Below are 18,378 nucleotides of genomic sequence, written 5' to 3' on the forward strand. Positions count from 1 at the left end.
ACTTTTTTCTTCTATGATCTCAATGGTGGAAAGAATGTCTCTTGGAGTTAAAAACAATGCGCTTTTCAAATATTAAGTGACTAAGATCAAGAAACTTATGACAAAGAATTGATTTTGACATACCCATCTATAAAAAAAACATGTCTAGAATATCACATATGAAACCAAGCAAAAAGATAGTAATTTGGTATACCCACCTCCTCAGTCATCTCTCTGTGCTCCATATTTTAGTTCTAACTACGAGACCGAAGCAACTCCTACATCACCTTTCAAGGGAATTAGTCCAGTACTTGTGCTTATAGTAATTCTAGCAGTACTCTTCTTCATCTATGGTCTTTCAAAAAGATGGGGATGCTTCCTTCGTGTAGTCATGCTTTGCTTTTCATAGAGTGAATAAATATATGGCTTTTTTCAAACTCAACATGCCCTCTAGGTAGAGGGACTCTATTGGGCTTTGGCAATCGTATGGAAATTCCAGCACTTAATTTTGCTGTTTCCAGGGAGCAATCAAGTAGGTTTCCTAATGATGGAGAGAATAGGTCTTCTAGTAGTTAGAAGCCAATAAATATATAGGAAGCTGTTGGCGAAAAGAGAGTATTTTGGTTTTCTGTGAGACTTGGGAAGTTCAGAAGCTTACATGATGGAGTAGGTTGTGGAAGGAGAGAAGGGGAAACAAGTAGCTGTAATTTGGATGCTAGAAGGTGTTATTGAATCTTAATGGGTACATTTCAGACTTTTCAGTAAGTGGTTGATGATTCAAATCTACAAATGGCATTGTCTGATGGTAGTGGTGTTGGTGATGGAGGTAGTAATGTGAAGCATGTCAATGAAAGAGGATACCTTGCAAAATTTTCAGATAACGGGGATGTGGAGGGAAAAAAAATCAGTGGCCACACAAAAGGCGAGAGCTTCTCCGTATCCAAGATCTGGCTTTGGTCAAAGAAGAGCAGATTTCCAAGTTCTTCAAACAATCGTATGGATTTGTTGCCTTCCTTAATGCAAATATCCCAATTAATAACGATGAAACTCATGCTTTGTAAAAGGTGTATGACTAAATTTTTTTGTGTGCTCTCTTGATTAATCAATCACAGACATATAAGCTAGTAATGCTGTGTCCTGTTTTTCTTATTTCTAGTTATATTGGAAAGATATACCTCTTATTTAAAAAATTTCTCATGTTTTGCCAAAAGTTTCAAGGGCAAGTTCCATCGCGTGCATTTTATTTTATTTTTGATAGGTCCATAGCGTGCATTCTGTTGCAGTAATGGAATTCAAGATTGTTAGAGAAGTGTGGGGGGAAAGGCCCAATTGTAAAAAACGGGCCTGTGATAGTAAGCCCAAAGATCCAAAGGAAGAGTCAGAGAAAGAAAGTATGGCCCACCCAGGCAAAGCTAGCCCAACCTTGAAAAATCCTGAAGGTATACCATGTGAGGGCCAACACCTCCTCGTCAAGTTTTCTCGGCTACAATTGAAGTGAGACAAAAACACAAACAAATCCAACTGCCCAACGGAGGAAACGTCTTAACAAAGCAACCATCCTTTTCACGTTAAATGACATCCACTCACTAACAGTGTCACATTTATTGCTAAATGACCCATTAAGACAATACTTAACATCATTTTTTCCACCCACTTTCACTTCAAGAGAAGGGAGAAATAGGAGATGGGACAAGTATGTCCTCTACTCACCATCCACCCTACAAGTGGACGGTGAAGGAAGATCCTCCAATATAAATAGGGACTAATCCCCTATGAGAAGGGACCCAGAAAAATTCAAGTGATAAAAGAGTAAGAGCAATTGAGAGTGAAAAGCTGTATTTATCAGACCAATCCTTGGGATCCAAAGGACATATTCGTTAATCAGATCTTAATCAAGTTCTTCATTCTATTATGTGCGTTGTCTCAATCCTTTTGGGATCTTTTATACTTGATTAAGCACTTGACCCATACTTAATGTATTAATTGTGTCGGTAATTTAAGTAATACTTCCTTAAAAACATTTTTGACCCACACAAGACAGATTTTTTTCCCTGTAAATTTTTTTGGGCCACGTAAAAAAATGAGTTTGCGAAAGATATGGCCTTCTTTTATTAAAGACTAACAACATGTCAATTACACACAGGAGGTTGGTTGGTAAGAACTGGGGACTAACATTTCGGATGTCGTTGGACCTTCTTAAAGCTAGAATTGTCTTTGGCCCCCCAAAACGAGACGAGCATTTTGGATCTTCACCTGAATAATTACTTCTCTCCACTCTACCATGGTCTTTTCTTGTTAGGCAGCATTCAGTCGAAGACAATTCTATGAATCAGATTAGCTAAGATGGTGTTAATTGCAACCTGTCAATTAATTAAACATAGTCTGTCACTTTTCGAGAATGAAAAGTCAAGGAAGTCCTTTGAAAACAGGCTTATTTACTATTAGCACCTACAACTTTCTATGCACTGCCAAAATGTTTTCTTTTTTCATACGTTTATGATAAAAATCTAATGCAACATGAAGATATAAATTGGTTGAAATTTGGGTATGTTTAATCATTTAGGGAGGCCAGAATTATGTTTGTATTGTTGTGTTGTGTGTATAAAGTTTTTCCTTTTGGTGAAAGTGCTAAAGAAAAAAATCATGATTGACCATTGTTTTTCCATCATGGTTTTGAGGCTTGGAGTTCTTTCCCTTTTCGTTATGACTAAAAAGCTCATCCTTTGAACTATAGTCCTTTTAGTATTAGATATGGGAGGGGGAGATCTTGAAAGTGGTAAGAAAGATTTATGGTCATGATAGCTTTTTTTTCTCTCTCTCTCTCTCTCATGCTGGGCCTCTGCTTCAAACAGTAACTATAGGAGGTTTTTCCAGTATTCTTCTATTTCTCATCCTTGGTTCTCTTTGTTCAACTATAACACAATGAGTATCTGAGTATAGGAATGTTTTTTTTTTTTTTTTGATAAACAGGAGTTGTTACATCTAGCAAGCAAGAAAGTCCAGAAATCCTAATTCCCCCTCCTATTTACATTTCTTGCAAATATTACAGAAAAGATCAGAGAAATTCAACCTAGAGCAGTTTTGTAGGAAATGAAAGATCGGTGAACAAGGATGCTATTTTACAACAAAATGTTACAAGTTATGGCCACCAAAACAATAGAGGGACCTGCATTACAAGGCTGAGTACAGAAATTATGATCGCCAAAACTTGATAAAAATCATTAGGGTCTGACAAAATCACATTTTTATGACAAGAGAACTGGTCTAATAAGCAGATTTTGTTCATGTGTATAAGAAGCAGCATAAAAGCCAGACTACGCCATGTTGTTGTAATGTAATGCATTAGCATTGTTCACCATGCATAAGAAACAAGAACGATGTTTGTCAACCTTTCAGGCAAAAGGGAGAAAATTTTGTTAGTTTTTATGACAGAGTTCTGTCTCACATTCCCTTGCTATAGGAAGATAATATCTACCCTGAAGTTATATATTTATCTCCCACCTTATTTATTACTCTTGTTTATGTTCAAGTGTACTTTCCATTTGGAAATAATAACCTGACATTATAAAATGATACTAAAAGTTACCAGCAGTGTATTAGATTTATAGATTCCTTTACTTTTTTTCAGATTCCTTGGTTGCACTTAAACTTGGACATCTCAGTTGGCAAACCAATGAAGTTATCATCACTGACCATAAGCACTTAACTCTTGGTGTACAAAATTTTATGAAAGCACACATTAAGCATTATTGAGACACTGGTGATTTCATTACAAGTTTTTTACTTTACCATTTTAATAGCACTGGTATTACGCAATTTTTATTTTTAAAAAACAACTTTACATTATACATACTATGTTATACAAGAAAAATAATTGTGTAGAGTAGACTTGAGGAACTCATTCCTATGTTGTAATGGTCTATAACAAATATTAATACACCACTGAAAATAGTCTGGGGTTTTAGCGACCATCAAGTTTAGAAATTGTTATTTCATTTACAGAATTAGATGCTTCGCTAGTTGATCTATTTGTACTGATGTAAGTACCCTTCAAAATAAATGCAGGTTGTTTTGGAGAAGGAAGAGGTGTGTCATTACCCAACATGAAAACAATTGTTGACATGGTAGGTCGATCTATTGCATGTTCTTGCACGCACAAAAGCCCAATTTGAATGCATCTTGAAACTTCACTAGCAGGGTATGTCTCACCTAGTAACAAGTCGACTATATTCGTGGCATTGCCTTCTCTCCATAGGTCCCAAACCTGCAAACAACATATTCATCATAGCAGGCCCAGCAATATAGGCCTAATTTTGTAGTCATTGTTTGCACATGTACTTACATGTCCAATCAAATTTGAGGAAGGACCATCATTAAGATAAGCGCTGTTCTTTTTACCAATAATTATCTCTAGTAGCAAGACCCCGAAGCTATATACATCAGACTTTATTGAAAATAGTCCTTGCATTGCATACTCTGGTGACATATAACCACTGTCGTAACACAATGAAAAAGAAACTATTAAGCCTTTCATTATTTAAAAAAAAAAAGAAAAAAGAAAGATCAAAGAGAGCCTTAGGGCACTAACATAGCATGTAACATTTGAATTAGCACAATAGGGAGAAAATTACGAAAATATCCTTAATATTTTTTCTTACAAAAGTTTGAAGCTTGTACCCTCTTCTTAGATAAAAAAATGGTAGTCAAGTAATCAGTTGAAAAGTATAAATATATCTTTTTTTTTTTAGCACACTTACTATGTTCCAACAACACAATTTGTATTTGCTTCAATTTGGTTCTCTCCAACAATTCTAGCCATACCAAAATCTGAAATTTTTGGATTTAATGTATTGTCAAGTAGAACATTGCTGGCCTTTAAATCTCTATGAATAATTCTTAATCTTGAGTCTTGATGAAGATATAAGAGTCCTCGAGCAATTCCACAAATAATTTCAAATCGCTTTCCCCAATCTAAACTTAACCTTTTTGTTTCATCTAAAAAGAAATGAGAACTTGGATTAGATTGCATTTTTGCTTACTTGCACTACGTATATAATATAATCTCACTTCTAGGATACGATATGTTTGTAATTGGAGGATGTGAAAAGAAGACATACCAAAAATGAAAGAGTCCAAGCTTGTATTTGGCAAGTACTCATAGATCAACATCTTCTCTTCTCCATGAATGCAACAACCTAAAATTTTCACAAGATTCCTATATTGGAGTTTAGCAATTAGTGCAACTTCATTTTTGAATTGTTCTATTCCTTGTCTAGAGCATTTTGATAGTCTTTTTACAGCGATTTCCGTTCCATTTTGTAGCAAACCCTGCAATTATAGTCCAAATTTCATTTTGTCATAGTGCCCAACTGTTGAGAGAAAGTCAACTTAGAGAATTATTTGGGCAAGCTCAATTTCATCTAATGAAGTTATGCTCAATGAATTTTCTTTTCTTAACCATTCATGACAGAATTTTTTATGCAAATTTTGAGGCTTGTTCAAGGAGACTACCTTATAAACTGAGCCAAAACCACCTTTGCCAAGCTTGTTAGCAACAGAGAAGTTATCTGTGGCTGCAATAATAGTTCTTAGATCAAATAATGGTGAATTTGAATTTCTTGTAGTTCCATCAAGGTCCCTTCTACCTAGGGAGTCTTCAAAGTATGGTAAATTGGAGGCAACACTATTTGAATATGCGTTTTGCCTCTTATCTGTCATAAAGCAAGTAACAAATAATGCTAGTTAACTTATTTGTCCAATCAAGATTCAAGAATTCTCACACAAAAGTCCAACTTAATAAAACTAAGAAAATACACTAATATAAAAGAAAGAAACAAAGGAAAATAAGAGGAAAAATTGAGTTTATAATTTTCAGCTTATCATTGACAGAAAATCCCATTGGGTTTCTTTTATTGACCTTGTCAAGATCTTTAGATAGTTGGCTGATTCTATGACAATTTTCCATGTATTTTTTGAACTTTTGTTTTGTATGTCAATACCTAAAATGGGATGTATTTTGTATTAGGATCAAGAGGCTTCAAGCTAAACTTGAAAGTGCATGCTACAACTTGACACTTTGTCAAGCAAAAATGCCAAAACTTGAGAGAAATTTGTTACTCTCTTTTTATTTATTTATTATTATTTTTTTATACTGTGCCAACCTTTTGTCCATTTATTTAAGCTTCATTTTCCGTGAAATTGACACCCAGAAATTCCAAATTGAAGCGTTAGTGAGCCAAGTTAAGCCCAAGTTCATATACCCATTTCTGTCTACCTTCTCCCTCTCTACAAATTCAAACACTATGAGAGAAGATTGAATCTTTCATACATAAGTATCCTTCAAAGAATTTGCGTTGTTTGAAGATTTGGGAAGCATTGGAGCCACCACAGTACATCCAACTTGAAGATTGCTATTGGAGGACAATTGCAGATCGGAGTTAGCGTGGACATAGGACTCATGGAGTCGGTTGCTATTAGGAGTTTGGAGGGATTTGTTAGGGTCATATTTGTTATGTGTTGGCATATTCTTTGACAAAATGCATTTTACTTGTAATTGAGTAGATCTAAAATGTGTTTAGGATATCAAGAAGTGTGTTGATAAGTACAGACAAGTGATATCAATGAAGACATGAAGATTGAATCAAGAAACAAGTAAAGAAAAGCTGGAATAGTGAAGCTTGACACTAGTCTTAACATAAGCTTGACACTAGCATCTATCGAGACTTAATGAAGAAATCTCGACACTAGCTCGACACCTCTCGATCTATCGAGTTATGCAGATCTAGAATTCTCAGTTTAGAATTTCGGCCATGATGACTTAGATTGCTAGGGTTTCATTCACTAAACTCCTAGAGGATATAAAAACTTTATTTTAAAGTCATCAATGACACAGAGACTCGGATTAGAGAACTCATGCATTCTTAGAAAAGCTATTGCATTCTTATGCGCCATAGAGTTTTGTAACTAAGTGCTTCTAGATTCTCAACGTGTTTTAAAGTGAAGAACTTTGTATCCAACAACAAACATCAGTTCCGGAGAAGTCAGACACTAGGATTCCTACAAAAATGAAGAAGTCTCTACAAGATTTATTCCAATTGAGTATTAGAGTGAAGGTTCAATTATAGGTTGATATTTAGGTATAGGTCAGGATAGTGGTAAGATTTCTTATACTTGTAACCATTTGATTATTGATTAGTGGATTTTTGGGAATGGTAACTTGAAAATTATTCGATGGGGTTTTTGCCTTACAAGAGGTTTTCCTCATTAGTCAACAAATCATTGTGTTAATTTAATTTCTGTTGCACTTTAGTTTATTTGGTGATTTGTGTGTGCCTCCATGATTTTCATGTAATTTGACCAACTTAATCAACTTGGGTAATTGAATTAATTAACCAAGGTCAATCTACATCCCAACATGATTGAGTACATAGATACTACTTTACTTGGAGGGTTTTGTATGTATTATGTATCACAACTATCTACTCTAGTGGATTGTTTTCAACGGTGAGGTTGCAAAGAGGTTTTCATGCCTTGTGCTTGAGTTTTCTTCTTCAATAACACATTCATGTGTTATGGTTGTGTTATTCTCCTTTCAATTTTTTGTGGGTTGTTCATTTTATATGATTATCCATGCTTATTGATCATCCATGCTCATGTTAATTGGGTTATCACTTAAATTTGGACTTAATTATTAGACTAGCCTGAAATTAACTAAGCTATATTTAAAATTTGGGGTCTAAATTAATACTATAATTGAAGTTGGTATTTCTCATACCTCGAAGAAGTTAACAACTCTCAAACATATCGTTAGAGTTATCTTAGGGGCATTTGTTCACCAGCTTTAGAAATAAAGAAATAAGTTAAAAAGAAGCTGCTTTAAACAAAAGAGTGAGTAAATATTTGCTTACCTTTTTTCTTTCTCCTTACCAGCCAATATACAACCAAGGCCACAAGAAGAAACATTACCGCAACAAAAACTCCCAGAATTTTCAACATCCTCTTTTTCCGAGTAAGACCATTTTTCTGAGCATATTGAGCTAAGGTAAAAAAGAAGTATTACTAAGTTATGTGCTAAACTATTACTAAGTTTAGAGAATGCGAGACATATCTATGATATCACATTTGAAAAAGAAAAACATATTAAGAGAAAGAGATGCAGTTGAAACTTAGCACACTTTATGTTTGTAATTGAAAACCTTTAGGACATATTTGGTAGACTGTAATGGTAATTATATAGGAATAGAAATAGGTATTACAAGGAATATAAGACGTTATAATGTAATATTTATTATTATTCATTTGATTGGTGGTAACGCAATAATAGAACCCTAAAGACAATTGAATGAAAGCATTTTAAATCAAACCTAAGATATATTTTAGGAAATATCTTACTCATATAATTATATTTCCTAAATAATAATATTTTTCAAATTTGAAAGAGGGATTAATTATTTTTTAATAATTTTTATTTTGATAATTGTTATGAGCATATGAAAAGTTTGTTTATTTGGAAATATATTAATTTTAGAAATTTATACACCTAGTAAGTAATAATTATTATAAGCCTTTTAGAGATGAATAGTTATTCTTTATTTTAAAGAATGGCTATTCATAAGGAATGACTATTCTCTGTAGTAAAAATATAACCAAATTACTAAATAGCTAAACCGAAGGAATAATTATTACATTACAATGTTTATTACAGTTTACCAAATATACCCTAAATGCCTATATCTTTACCATAGAACTTTGTGTATTACAATAAAACCCGTTGAATGGTATATATGTTAGACTAACCCCAATTCAGTTAAGATTTCTATTACAATTATGATTAGAATTCACAATAACATTTGAACTATGATAACACAATGGACTTGGGTTTTGTGCGGGATAATATAATAGGCTTGGGTTCTTCAGGGAAATTATTATTTTTATTCAACCCCCAATGACAACTTCTTGGCTTCGCCACTATTGGTAAGGATTACTCTCTGGACTATTAAAGGTCATGAGGGTGTAATTTTATACCATTTTAGTAAAGATATTGATACATAATTTTGGTACCATGTTAGAATAAGATAATATGAGAGAGAGAGAGAGAGAGAGAGAGAGAGAGAGAGAGAGAGAGAGAGAGAGAGAGAGAGAGAGAGAGAGAGAGAGAGAGAGAGAGAGAGAGAGAGAGAGAGAGAGATTAATATTTTATTTCTAGTGTATATAGTGACATGATTAATATTTTATTTCTAGTGTCTATAGTGACTAGGTAATTTAAAATTTTAAATGAATGGAATGAAATATTTCTTTAAGTTTATAGTATTTAATTTGAACTATATTAATGTATTTCGAATGCAAAGAATCATTTCTCTAACAATATATGACTCTAAACCAAAATTAAAATTAGTAGTATAACAAAAATAACATGTTGAATTAGGAATAGGATTCCTAATATAATTTGGAGTAGAATAATACAACAGGGTTGAGCTTTGACCAAGATAACACAATAGGTTTGGGCTTCAACTATTTCTGTAGCACAAATAATATAACTTACAATATGGGTTGTATGTATTCTTCATTACATGTGAGTTTTTAGTGACAAAAAAAGGGAAACATATATACAATTGATTTCCAAAGGACAAATATTTTTTCTTATGCATTAGACATTACATAATATGTTAAAAAGACAAGTAGATGAAACTTTCATTGCATAGTATGAGTTAAAACTTTGTAAAAGACAAGTACATGAAACTTTGTAAAAGCCAAAGGGGGTACCTAGTACAACTGCATCCACACGTATGTATAAATCTTGCCCTGTATCAGAATACGTTCTTGTGTCCACCAAGTTCCCATGCCATGTCAAGCATCCAATCCCTCCCTCACTCTCATTGGCACTAGCATAAGCCATACAAGAACAATTCCTCAAACATTGTTGCTCACACTCTGTTAGACTCAAACTCATATCTACACGTGCTATTGAAGTATCTGGTACCTTCATACGTGCCAATTTCACGAACCCTTCTCCATTATTGCATGTGGACATTCCTTGCTTACGCACACACCCACCCGATCCGTCTCTCAAGTACCAATCTTGGGGCGACTTGGGTTCTAACCCGGGTAAGCATGTGCACTCAAGCTTGTCCCCATTATACGGGTCACAATAAACATTTGGACCACAATGCAAATATTTGTCACATGTCTCTTGCGGGGTAGACCAGTATTCGACCCATCTTGTCTCGTGCCATGTAGATAGCTGCAAGGTTCCTGATTCACCCACCACCATTTTAGAGAATACTTTGGGGTCAACTAAACCGTATACAATGGTGATTTCATCTTGATTACTCACATAACTAGCATTGAAGACGTAATTTTGTGTCATTATGGGTACACCACTCCATCTTAGGCCGGTCCAAGTTCCAACACGCCATAATGGAGTCTGACCCTTGTATAAGACCAACTATGGATACCCGGTTGTATCAATTCTATATGAGTAGTTGCCGATTCCCGGGTCATCTTTGGACTTCCACGATGTTTGGTAACGGTTTAACCCAGTCCGCAGGTCTAGCCCAAGCTTCATAAACGGAAGCATAGTATCTGTGGGATAATCAAAGCTTTGCCATATTACCTTTTGATTGTCTTGTTGGAGCAAAAGATTTCCTTCTTCTAAGAGCTTAGCCATGGAATTGTTTGTTGGTGAGGCTGAAGTAGAAACATTAGTGGACCAAATAGGAATGGATTGGTTTTGAGTGTGGAGTACGAGGTTTCCTTGACCGTTGATGGAAAGGACCCCGGACTTATCATAAAGAGGATTGTCTCTATTTGCAACCCACAAAACAGTTTTTTGTTCAGTAATTTGGTTATACCAAATCCCAACGTAGCGGCGATTGGAATTTTCAGGAGTGAAAAACCCAAGTGCAAAGGTTTTTTGGTATGAGACAAGAATTTCACCATCCTTGAGGGGCTGGTTTTGTGTAATGGTTTCAAAGGAAATGCAAATTGGGAAAACAAGTGAGAAAAGTAAAAGTAATACTACATTCAAGAACGGTTTAGTAGGATTCATGTGGTTTTTCCAATGAAGACTATAGGACATGAAAGTCCAAAAGGAGGGCATGTCATGAATTATTCGTGTGAGTGACTTCAATTTATTAGTTTAATAGAATTCTGGCTCGCCATCGGGATCCACTCCTTCATTTAGCTCTTTCTACATGAATAATGCTGGTGCCACATAAAGAGACACAAACTGTGCCACAACTTGCCCATGTGGCGAGTTGTGAGTGTTAGAGAGGTGATGGTGGGTCCATGTGGGGTCACCTCTCTACCACTCACAACTCGCCACGTGGGCGAGTTGTGGCACAAGTTGTGCCACTTTATGTGGCACTAGCATAGCTCTTTATATATATCAAAAAGCTAAGGTGTAACATTTATTACGGCTAAACTTTTATTGCGCCACCTTATCATTACGTTATTGACCACATAATTATTATTTTTCTTATTTATCTTTTATTCATATATATATATATATATAAATAGAGTATTGCTTTTACACATTCATCTTAAGCGAATTTATCATTACTTATAATTTTGTCTTTACATATTCATCTATTTTAGTTTAGAATCTCTTTTTTATTCTTTTTTTTTTTTTTTACAAAAAAATATAAATAGATTATTAACTTTACACATTCATGTTGGGTGGTTTTAATATTACATATAATTTTGCTTTTACATATTCATCTACTTTAATTTAAATGTTTATAACTAAATAATGAAAGTTTTGTAAGTAAAAAACCAAAAACAAAACAATATCTATACATATCTATACAATATATAATAATGGAAGTTTTGGAATAAATTTTATAAAGCTCTTTATGCACTACATCTTTAGCATCTTTTCTTATTTTTAGTTTTTTTTTTTTTTGGTTGCAATTCTTACTTTGTTCAACATTTCATCTTCTTCAACCATTGTCTTATTAGTTCAATCTTTCATCCGCTCCAATAAATTTTTTTTTTAATTCTCATTTGATTCCTTTTAGATTTTAAAATATTTACCTTTATATCTTTTTAAATTCTACAGTTTCACTTTGTTCAACCTTTCATTTACTTCCATCTTAATTTTCATATAAATTTATTTTTCTTAATTTCCACTTCTCTCCCCTATTCTTTCCAAGTTGTCCACAACAAAAAGGTCAATACCCTCCCTCTTTCTCCAATTTTGTTTCTCTTTTGGCGAGTTTTTTAATTGTTTCAACCATTTTTTTCTACTAATGGTTCTTTTTGTTATTGTTGATTTAATTTTCATGTCACATCTATTATCTTTTTGGTAAATTTATATCGACTTTTATGCATATTTAGGTAGTTTGGCATTCCAATTTCAAATCACAAGTTCTTTTTATTTATTGATTTTTTTTTTGATTAATAATTAGTTGTTTTGCAAGTTAGAATTTGTTTTTTATTTTTATTTTTTATAGCGATCAATCTAGATGTTAAACTATGAGACTTTACTAATTTTTGTTTATTTTTTAATTCTTTGGGGGTGGACAAAGTACTCTTAATAGTTGTTTTAGAAGCACTCTATAATGCCATTAATTCAGAGAAAAGCAAAAGTTAGTCAAACGAAAATAATTGGATGGGTGACATATTTTAGCTTTTGCAATTGTATTTTAATTATTTTCATTATTTTATAACAATGAATATATAGAAATTAAATTCTTAGATTTTGCAAAGAATTGTTTATTTGATAATATTTTTTGGGTGGACGAAATTGCAACTTTTGCAAAGAAATAGCCTTAATAGGTTATCAATAATAAATTGTTTTCCTAATTCGTCCAATTAATCATTATTAAGTTTTATTAATTTTTAGTTACGTTTTTCGGTGTTTTGGATTATAGGGTAAAGAAAATAGGGTTTGAGAAAGTTTGTTTAAAACTAAAAGAATAATTTCTAAATTTTATGTTATTTTTAATGATTCACAAAATATTATAAATAAGTTTTATTAAAAAATAAATAATTTTATTAACTTACATTTTGAATTTCTGAGAAAAATTTTATTGTTTTTATTTTGGTATGACAAAATTTATATTTATTTATGATTTATGATTGTTTCCCTAATAAATAAAAAATATGATTATGAAATGCATTACTCTTTATTAAATTAGTTCAAATTGTAAAAAATAAATTTAATTAGACCATCTTAAATATATATATATATATATAAATATATATATCACTAACAACACGCAGGTTCGCAACTAATTTGAATGATTACTTTTGACTCTTCGAAGAGGTTTGGATTGCCATCTTGATTGTGAAAACACTTGGGCATATTGATAGTCGTGTGAGTGTCGGCTTGCTTTACTGACTTTGATGGGGTTTGTTAGCTATTTAGCGTGAATTTTCAATATAAAATAGGGTAAGAAGAACAGACATTGTAATTGTATTAGGTATCTTTCACTTAGCACATGTGACTGACATGACATGGGGAGACCTTTTAGCCTGTCTAGCACGTAAGGAAAAAAAAAAAAAAAAAAAAAACCTTAACTTAGTAGGTCTAGCACGTTAGAGGAAGAGGGATAGTTCAGTCATTACTTGCAACTAAACGCTTATAAAATTAGTTATTTCTCCACTATTATCTTCTCCATTTTCTATCCTCTCTATTTCACTTCAATCAAATGGACATTGTATTAGGTATCTTTCACTTAGCACATGACATGGGAAGACCTTTTAGCCTGTCTAGCACGTAAGAGAAGAAGCAGGAAAAAAAAAAAAAAAAAAAAAAAAACTTAGCAGGTCTAGCACGTTAGAGGAGGAGGGATAGTTCAGCCATTACCTACAACTAAATGCCTATAAAATTAGTTATTTTTCCACTATTCTTTTCTCCATTTTCTAGCCTCTCTGTTTCACCTCAATCAAATGGACATTGTATTAGGTATCTTTCACTTAGCACAATTGATTAATAAAGGTCAAATTTATTAAGCTACATGTGAGTGACATGACATGGGGAGCCTTTTAGCCTGTCTAGCATGTACGAAAAAAAAAAAAAAACTTAGCATGTTTAACACGTTAGAGGAGGAGGGATAGTTTAGTCATTACCTGCAACTAAACGCCTATAAAATTAGTTATTTCTCCACTATTCTCTTCTCCATTTTCTATCCTCTCTGTTTCACCTCAATCAAATGGACATTGTATTAGGTATCTTTCACATAGCACAATTGGTTAATAAAGGTCAAACTTATTAAGCTACATGTGAGGGACATGACATGGGGAGACCTTTTAGCCTGTTTAGCACGTAAGAGGAAAAAAAAAAAAAAAACTTAGCAAGTCTAGCACATTAGAGGAGGGTGGAGGAGGGATAGTTTGGTCATTACCTACAACTAAACGCCTATAAAATTAGTTATTTCTCCACTATTCTTTTCTCTATTTTCTATCCTCTCTGTTTCATCTCAATCAAATGGACATTGTATTAGGTATCTTTTACTTAGCACAATTGGTTAATAAAGGTCAAATTTATTAAGCTACATGTGAGTGACATGACATGGGGAGACCTTTTAGCCTGTCTAGCACGTAAGAGAGAGAGAGAGAGAGAGAAAAAAAAAAAAAAAAAAAAAAAAAAAAAAAAAAAAAAAAAAAAAACCTTACCAAGTCTAACACGTTAGATGAGAAGGAGGGATACTTCAATCATTACCTACAACTAAATCCCTATAAAATTAGTTATTTCTCCACTATTCTTTTCTCCATTTTCTATTCTCTCTGTTTCACCTCAATCAAATGGACATTGTATTAGGTATCTTTCACTTAGCACAATTGATTAATAAAGGTCAAATTTATTAAGCTACATGTGAGTGACATGACATGGGGAGCCTTTTAGCCTGTCTAGCACGTACGAAAAAAAAAAAAAAAAAAAAAAAAAAAAAAAAAAAAAAAAAAAAAAAAAAACTTAGCATGTTTATCACATTAGAGGAGGAGGGATAGTTTAGTCATTACCTGCAACTAAACACCTATAAAATTAGTTATTTCTCCACTATTCTCTTCTCCATTTTCTATCCACTCTGTTTCACCTCAATCAAATGGACATTGTATTAGGTATCTTTCACATAGCACAATTGGTTAATAAAGGTCAAACCTATTAAGCTACATGTGAGGGACATGACATGGGGAGACCTTTTAGCCTGTTTAGCACGTAAGAGGGAAAAAAAAAAAAAACTTAGCAAGTCTAGCACGTTAGAGGAGGGAGGAGGAGGGATAGTTTGGTCATTACCTGCAACTAAACGCCTATAAAATTAGTTATTTCTCCACTATTCTTTTCTCTATCTTCTATCCTCTCTATTTCATCTCAATCAAATGGACATTGTATTAGGTATCTTTTACTTAGCACAATTGGTTAATAAAGGTCAAATTTATTAAGCTACATGTGAGTGACATGACATGGGGAGACCTTTTAGCCTGTCTAGCACGTAAGAAAAAAAAAAAAAAAAAAAACCTTACCAAGTCTAACACGTTAGATGAGGAGGAGGGATAGTTCAATCATTACCTGCAACTAAATGCCTATAAAATTAGTTATTTCTCCATTATTCTCTTCTCCATTTTCTATCCTCTCTGTTTCACCTCAATCAAATGGACATTGTATTAGGTATCTTTCACATAGCACAATTGGTTAATAAAGGTCAAACTTATTAAGCTACATGTGAGGGACATGACATGGGGAGACCTTTTAGCCTGTCTAGCACGTAAGAGGAGGAAAAAAAAAAAAAAAAAAAAAGAAAACTTAGCAAGTCTAGCACGTTAGAGGAGGGAGGAGGAGGGATAGTTTAGTCATTACCTGCAACTAAATGCCTATAAAATTAGTTATTTCTCCTCTATTTTCTATCCTCTTTGTTTCGCCTCAATCAAATGGACTCATATATGTCTATAACTTAATGTGAACTATTTCCATTCCTTCCATATAGGGGATGATCATCGAAACCATTTTGTATGTTAATTGATGTATATCTATACTACTATTTAAGGGGTTTTTCCTGTTTGGGATCCTCATTTTTTGGTTAAAAAATGCTCATACATCCGTATGTTTAAGTAAAGACAAAACTAAAAGACAATTCGGTAAAAATACAACTCTAACTCCCACTAAAACTTTGCCTAAAAAATAAAGCTACTCTCCTATTGAATTTCAAATTTCTTTATCTACTTATAAATTATATTCTCAAAATAAAAAATTATATATATAAAATAAAAACATAGATTTTTTTTTTTTTTGGCTACAAAATAGGACTACTAAAAAAAAAAAAAAGTCTCATTGCACGTGCGAAGCACGTGTAATGAGGCTAGTTCCACTTAACCATTTTGGTTTCATAAACAAAAAAATCCAGTTTCATAGAAATTTTTCAAGGAGAAATTTCAATATCCAACTTTCATAAACAAACAAATCTAAAAATAGGAAAAGCACAAAAATATTCAAATAGCAATTGGGAAATGTTAGAGGATAACCTACATGAACTCGATTGGTTCTACTTTTTACATTCTAGTCGAGTCTGCCCCTAACGCTATGTTTATTTTGATGTAAAATATTTTCAGGAAAATATTTTTATAATTTACTATGTTTGTTTTGCAGTAAAATTATTGGTTAAAAGTAAAATATTTTCAATTAAAGGAAAAACTAAAGGCAAAAATTGTAAAATATTTTACACTTAAACAATTGGTAAAACATTTTACACTTTCTTCTCACCCTTACTCCCGACACTTATGGCACGTTTGGTAGACTGTAATAGGCACTATAATGTAATAGTTATTCTTATAGTTTAGCTATTCAATAGTTTGGTTATGTTTTTATTAGAGGGAATAGTCATTCCTTATGAATAACTATTCTTTAAAATGAGGAATAACTATTCATCTCTAAAAGGGTTATAATAGTTATTCCTTAGTAAATATAATAATTTATAACATTTATATATTTCCAAATAAATAAACTTTCCATATCCACCTAACAATTATGGAAATAAAAAATCATAAAAAAATAACTCATCTCTCTAAAATTTAAAATATATTATTTTCTAAGAAATATAATTGTATGAATGAGATTTTTCCTAAAATAGATCATAAGTTTTATTCTATTATTACAAATCGCAACCAAACTAATGAATAGGTTTAGTTATTCCATTACAACACATTTTATTCCTGGTAATAAAGATTACCATTCCTATTGTAATCCACATTCAGTGTACCAAACGTACCCTTAGTATGCGTTTAGACGTGTCTGCGTCTTGCGTCTTGCGTCTTTGTTGCAACTATTTTTTTTTTTGGAGAAGCATGTTTCTAGGGCTTTATGTCACACCAGTGGGTTCCGTGCACTTTTAATGAGACCCACAAACCTCTTTTTTAACAATTTTTTCATTAAAAATGGGTGCCACGATACTATTTATATATTTAAAAATTATTTCATTACCGTGTTTTCAATTTTCAACAAAATAACAGGTATCCAAATGGACCCTTAATTCTCAATTTCTACCCCTCTCTCACTTTCTTCTCGCACAACCCATCTCGCTCAAGGAAGCCTTTCTCTTTCTCACGATCACAGTGGCTCATCAGTTCCTCTCTCACACTTCCTTCAACGAAGCCCAAGGTTGCCAGCACCGCCACCAAGCCACCGCAAACCACCACTTGGGGTGACTCTCACTTTCAAGTTTCTCTCTCTACCGCAGTTTCTCCCTCTCTCCTTACTCGTGTTTGCTGAGGTTGAAACCCAGGAGACCCATACCACCATTGATGGCAGTAGAGCACATGATGCCACCACAAACAGTGGCCGCCGTTCTCTCTCTCTCTGTTCTTATTTCGGATTCTATGTGGGTTTGGGGATTGGGTTTCTTTTTGGGTTGTTAGGATCTGATGTTTTCAGCTTGGGTTTGAAAATCAGGAGTTTGGGCATGGTAGTTTGTAGATCTGTGGGTTTGGGTGTGTGCTCTGTTGACAGTTTTTGTTTTGGTTTGGTTTTTGGGTTTTCAAGCAAAAGATGGTTTATTGAATGAGCATTTTCAGGTTTTGTATTTTTAGGATTTGTTGTTTGTGGAATTGATGTATGTGTTGATGTGGATATGGATATTCTTGGGTGGTCAGTAAAGTGGCGGGTGGGTTTGTGTCAATTTGGTGGTGATCGGTGGATTGGTGCTTGGCTTTGATGGGTGGTTTGATTTGTGCATTTTCATTTTCATATGCACAACCAAACAATGTAAAATGAAAATGTTTTCAATAAAATATTGGCGTAAATACACTTTTGGTCTCTACATTTTGGGTCATTTCTCGGTTTGGTCTTTAAATTGATTTTGTTCCTAGGTTAGTCCTTGATTTTTTAAAATCGTTTTTAAAATGGTCCCTGTCGTCAACCCAGTAACAAAAAAAAAAAAAAAAGAATTTGAGGTGACAAACGGAATG

General features: G+C 33.2%; 2 pseudogenes; one reads left to right on the forward strand and one right to left on the reverse strand.

Moving 5' to 3' along the window:
- The first annotated feature begins 345 nt into the window (after positions 1-345).
- LOC126729194 (RING-H2 finger protein ATL47-like) lies at positions 346-1,085 on the forward strand (annotated as a pseudogene).
- A 2,735-nt stretch (positions 1,086-3,820) lies between these two features.
- LOC126727311 (G-type lectin S-receptor-like serine/threonine-protein kinase RKS1) lies at positions 3,821-11,092 on the reverse strand (annotated as a pseudogene).
- Between the last annotated feature and the right edge of the window lie 7,286 nt (positions 11,093-18,378).

This window comes from Quercus robur, chromosome 5 (assembly GCF_932294415.1).
Source record: "Quercus robur chromosome 5, dhQueRobu3.1, whole genome shotgun sequence".
NCBI classification, from domain to species: domain Eukaryota; kingdom Viridiplantae; phylum Streptophyta; class Magnoliopsida; order Fagales; family Fagaceae; genus Quercus; species Quercus robur.